The sequence below is a fragment of the Psittacula echo genome, assembly GCF_963264785.1.
Source record: "Psittacula echo genome assembly, chromosome: 5".
In the NCBI taxonomy this organism is placed as follows: Eukaryota; Metazoa; Chordata; class Aves; order Psittaciformes; family Psittacidae; genus Psittacula; species Psittacula echo.
The window spans coordinates 33,915,100-33,921,099 of NC_137739.1; the positions used below are offsets into that span (position 1 = coordinate 33,915,100).

The 6,000-nt window shown below is 36.8% G+C and overlaps 1 protein-coding gene across 1 annotated transcript in view; it reads right to left on the reverse strand.

Annotated features, from left to right (window-relative positions):
- Nucleotides 1–6,000, reverse strand: part of SOX6 (SRY-box transcription factor 6) — a 248,787-nt gene that overhangs the window by 241,832 nt on the left and 955 nt on the right. The window lies entirely within an intron of this gene.

Sequence of the window (6,000 nt, forward strand, 5' to 3'; positions counted from 1 at the left end):
TAAATGTTCTATTCTCTATATTCACTACCAGGAAATTTCATTGAAAATGCCTAAGGTGAACTCACTCTGAATGCAGTAAAGGGCAGTGAAAGAATAGTCATTTAGCACCTGGGATGTGCTCATCTTCAGTCACTGTAGTTAATATTTTCTATAGTTTATATTTAGCTGACAATATTGCTGTCACTTTATTTAAACAGCTTGAGACTGTTCTTTGGACTGGAGCTCATATGCCCTGGAATGCTTTGACTCATGAATTGTTTCTCCTGATAATGTTACATCACGTAACCACCTCTTTTTAATTGGTTGGTATCAGCTTCTCAGTGATGTCTGCCTTTAAAGTCCTATGACTATGCCATGTGTCTCTGGATATCCAATTTCTTACTGTTGGAAAAAGAAAAAGGAAAAAAGGCAGTACTGACTTCCAGCTATCTTCACCAATAACTATGGGAACAAGAGTGATTTTGCCAAGAACTTATCCATCAGCAACTTTTAGGATTTGTTTTTTCAGGCAGCAAGTAATAGAATATACAATATAAATGAAAGCAATCATTAATAATAAAATTTAAAAACAATGGTTGCTATAAATATACGATTCCATGTAATGAGTTAAATCCTACAGGTGTAAAAATCAGAGGTCATAAGCCATTTCTCTGCACCACCTAATTCAGAGCAGAAATATTTTATCTTAAGTCAGTTTCTCTCCCTTCCTTCCTCATTCTCCTCCCTCCTCTCCATACTTTTGGTTCTCATTTCTAAGTCAGATAGAGCACCTCAGTATAGAGCAAAATGGTCTATCAATTTCTGGCTTACCTGTAGCCAGTTGCACTAAACCACCTAATTAGTACCTCCATGTAACATGAAACAATGCCTCTGCAGCTCACTTACAGGTAGTCTTTTTAATAAAAAACCTTATACTACAAGCCTGAAAACATTTCTAGCAGGGAAAATAGTTCTGATTCCATAGAGGTTACACAAGCATCAAAGCACTTAAACATAGGTGCCAAACCACATTGCCAGAAGCTGTTAGTACTGCAAGGTAGTGTTACCTGATAGCTTGGTGAATATAAAATTACTTGTTTCTCCAATTGAAGACAATCAAAGTGTCACCTTCCATTGTAATTATGCACAACTAGGGATCAGCAAAGTGCCAACATAATTACCAGGAGGAAAACAAGACATAACAAAAATATCAAATCTAAATTTCTCCAAAGGGTAAACACATCCATCTGGCTATTACAAAAAAAAAAAAAAAAAAAAAGGATTTTATTTTTACCACCAAATATCCTAGTGTTATTTAACAATAAGATTTATGTGCCTTTCCTTAAGTGAAAAAGAAAAACAGCTAAAGAAAGTGATTCATGAAATACTAAAAATAAAACAGGTCAGAACCATGCAGGGATGTTATTTGTACACATTTAAAGTACCACAAGTGTCATCAGAGATCCTGGGACAAACATATGTATCTGCACTCTTGTTATTCTAAATTCGTATATGTGAGGACTCATGAAAATTAATTCTAACTGGCACATGGTGTACTTTGGCATGTATGTACGCATGACGTGCCACTTTTATTTGTTTATTTCAATGAGTTCACTCTAAGAACCAAAAATGAAGTTTGAACTGCAGACTGCCTCAGAACTGGGACTTTCAGGATATTAAAAATCTGAGGAAAATCTTTGAAGGGGGTAATCTGAATACATGAGAACTACTATTTTCACCATTTATTTTTTCAGGTTATTCAGCAAGTAGCCTATTCAGGGGCAAAATTTTCATTTTGGTGATGCAGAGATCTCATAACCAGAAATTGTGTTTTATATCTACAGTAGCTCTGGGCATCCTATAAACTATTAGAATATCCTATATACTTGAAAAACTCCATTCCTTTTGAAAAACTTGCATTGTTGAGTGATGTTGTGGATTGCCTTTCCTGCATAAGTGTTCCAGTCACTACTAATGCATACATGAAGTTCTTGTACATTTATTGACATAACTGCACACCATGTTCACATACTCTTTAAAGTTTCACCTCTGCTGGAGGAGTTACAAAAAAAAAAAAGAAAGAAAAGCAAAATATGCAAAGCCAAGAATGGGTCTTTGACATTGTTTTTTTCCTGAAGGAATATTCAAGAATAGCAGTAAGGGATGAGTGGCTTTTTTCCACCCTGCACAACTGCTCTAGTGCCAGAAGTAATTCTAACCCTTGCAGACAGCAGCCATTAAGGACTGCTTAAATATGTTGTTAGCCTTGCAGAAGAGGTTAAGGAAAAGATGCAGGTTCCGCATAACAGGGAACACCACCTGCCTCTTGTCTGAGGCTTTGTATCACCGGGAACCCAGGTGCAGCTCTGCTTTCTAGCTACAACCTGATCACAGGTTTTAGCCATTGACGCTTGTTCTCATGCACTGCCCTGTATCATACAACACAGCACCTTCTTTTCCACTATATGAGAATATTGATACACCCTAGCTGATATTCCTACTTGTGACATTGTTTCAAGGGGCTAAGCAGCAAATTTAGGAGGACAGACTGGCATTCTGATTTTCTTTTAGAGTCCATACAAAGGACTTGCTTTTGCAAGGCAGCATTGTGCACAATATTTCTTTATTTTGAACTAAGGTTTACATAATATGATCCTTACATATGTGCACGATAGGAACCCTAAAACGTGTCTAGAAACCCCTGCAGGAACCACTTCATTTACCAGTGAGATGCAGCTACTACTTGTATAAAGGACAGGGCAGTTTGAAGCAGCATACTGTTCAGAAAAAGATTACAGGGGATACTATGCCTAGCTGACACTACCCAGGATTTTTTCAGCAATATCCCAGTTTGACTGGCAACGTGGCCAAGAACAACAATGCATCAACTTCTCTCTTTCTCCCCCCAAGCCCTTCGCTACTTGAGGTGTGCAAGTTTTCATGGGAGGGAGTAGATGAGGTCTTTTTTTCTTAATGTTAATTTGCTTATACATGAAAATATGAAAACAAAAAATAAACAATTGCAGTAGTCTAAGCATTCAAATAAAGTAAAACAAAACATTATCTCCTCTACTAATTAAGCTAATCAGTTGCCATTAAGAGCAAACAATTTCAAGTTCAAACTATACAGACTTTGAACCTCCTATCCTTCCACAAGATCCACAGATGAAATGTTTACTGATTTTAAATGCCTTCAAAAAAATTTAATTAAGATATTGTTATTCAGTCTTATTCTTAGTATGGCTTACTTAACAAGTATTTTCATTGTTGTTTAGTAAAACAAACAAAAAACCAAAATCATTGATAATAACCAGTGTCCAAAAGTAAGTTTTGTACTTTTAAGGAATTCATTGATGTATTTGGACTTGGCACTGAAAGAATCAGAGAACATTAAAAAGACATTTTCACAGGTGAAACTGCTACTGCTTCATCATTCAGGTTGAAGAGCTCAAGCAGCATGCAGGGTCTTGCATCCAGCACTCTGAAACTGCATCAGCCACAAAGGAAACTATATACTCTGCCTGTCTTTTGGTTTACAGCTCTGCAAAGTACGACAAAATTGTTAGAAAGAAATGATTTGCAATAACTGAGGATCCTCAACTATTCTTTTTTTCATGGAAAAGTGTGACATATAGCATCTGACCTCTAACAAGGAGAAGGAAACGTGTAGCAAAATGATTCGGAAGGGTAAAGGTGCAGGGTGCCCAGGCTCTGAATTACCCCACATTTCCAGGTGCTCAAAGTTCCCCTGTAGGTATTTTTAAATGTCTCAAAGAACATTACAAAGCACAATTGTCAGAATACAAATCAAAACATAAACCAGAACACAAACCAAAGTCCAAGACAAATGAAAATGTCCCCAAATAATTAGAAAGTAAAAAAACCCAAATGTCTAAAATGCAATCTTAAAATATTGTCAGTGATTTTAAACATTTTTATCATTCACATTTAAATTCCGTCTGATCCCTCACAAGTTATTTTATCTAAAATACTAAAACATTCTATTATAACTTGTGATGCAGTACGTTTATCATTGAAATACACAGTGCTTTGTTGTGGTTTTCATCTCTGACCCATTTTTTTCCTATATTTTTAAGGATAAAACGTATGATCTGCATTTGTAAAGAAGTCTTGTCTTCTCAGTGTAAATTTTTGCTCAGGGATGTATTTTGTAACAATTTCCCACTTACGTTTATTGGTAATAATTCATAATAGACAAGAAAAACAGTACATAATATGTGCAGCCTATTACTCCTAAAACCAGTTTCATTTTCTCATGGACATTTCTTGAGAGCACTATTATTAATTTCAAAAGCAGCGCCATAAAGAACATGCAGTTTTACAGGCATATTTAGCTGGTATGGCTATCATCCCTATCATGAACCATCAATGAGACAGTCCAGTGTCTGTTGTTCTAAACCAAATATGAATAGAATTGAAAAGAAATGCATCTTTTAATGTAGTAATTATGACACAGACATCGAATCATTACAGACTTGAGTATGGGTCAGACCCTCAGACACTCTAAGTCAGAGCAGCTGTACTGAGGTTAATTGAATCCTCTTTATTCAGTTGAAGATATAGCCTTAATTTTCTTGGCATGGAAAAATTAAATTGGGTCCTTTTGCAATATGAAATTCCTGTGTTTTCGGTGAAAAACTGACTCCCATTACAGTATTACTAGGAATCATATGCCGTGATAATATTCCTCATCACAGAGAAATGCAAAAAATAGTAAGGTATATTCTAAATACTAGCAAACTGAATGCATTACTCTCTGTATTTTTTCAATGCATTCCTCTTTAACTGATTGAAAATAACAAGATCTCATCATTTAGACAAGCACTTTCAAAACAGTAACAAAAATTACTTCACCAACTGGCATGAGAGCTAAGAACAGACAATAATTCTGGGAAGAATCAAACACAAACTACTGAAGCAAAAACAATTTTAGGTTTTAATTTGAACATGAATTCTTATGTTGCTACTTGGCAAAGCACTGCAGTCCAGCAGCTCCTGTGGAGCAAGGTCATGACAGAGACGGGGGTCATCCAAATACATGAGACCCCCAGCACAGCAGGCACAAACTCTGTGCTAATTATACTAGGCCACATCAGTCCCCAGCATTGGCAGCCTCTCCATGGCATTAACACTACACAGACCAGGGCTGAGATGACAGGACCAGGGGAAGTGTCATCAGCCTACCTTTAAGCAGGCAAAATAAAGTGCAAAAGAGGAGAAAGCAAAGATCCTTTCAGGGTTTATCCTGCTGAATCATTTTTTGTCATTGAGGTTTTGGCAGCTGGGAGGCACCAGGCCACCCCAGGAAGGAGTTTGGGGTTAGCCTTCTCATCTTTTCGGCAAAGGGGTCAATCTCCAAGAGAAGGCACCTCCGTAAAGAGGTTCATAGTTTGAAGCTCTACCCTGGCTATTTTTTCATAGAAGGTGATTAAGCAGTCTAATATTTGGCAATCAACACAACTTCTCGGCCTCCAGAAAACTAAAAATGTCTTCACCTTTACTAAGCAACTCTCTCAGCAATCCCACTTTACAAATCAAGAAACCGAAACAGTGAGTTTAATAGATTAGCCCTAGGAAACAAAGAGAGTCGGAAAGCACATATGACTGAATTTCCAGCCCTTCTCAGTTCCCTATGAAAGGCATAATGTACAGCAAAAGATGAATCTCAAATCAGGTTCGTAACACATTCATAGCTGAATAAGTTTCTTCTCAGTAGCAGACAAAGAATCTTCCCTTACAGTGATTTATTTACTAAACAGGAATGTAGAGTTGCATTTATTTCTACGGCTTTGTCATTATCAATTTACTATACCATGTCACAAGTTGCAGTTTACTTAAACCAGCTAGTAAATGCTGGGAGAAATGTTTGTTGACATTGAATAGTGAATTCCTACAAAACCTGACTGCACTTCTGCACTGGCAAGTAGTGATCAAAGCGATATGAAACTGAAAGCTCCCACACGGGGATGAACACCACATTAAATACAACTTCAGAAAGAG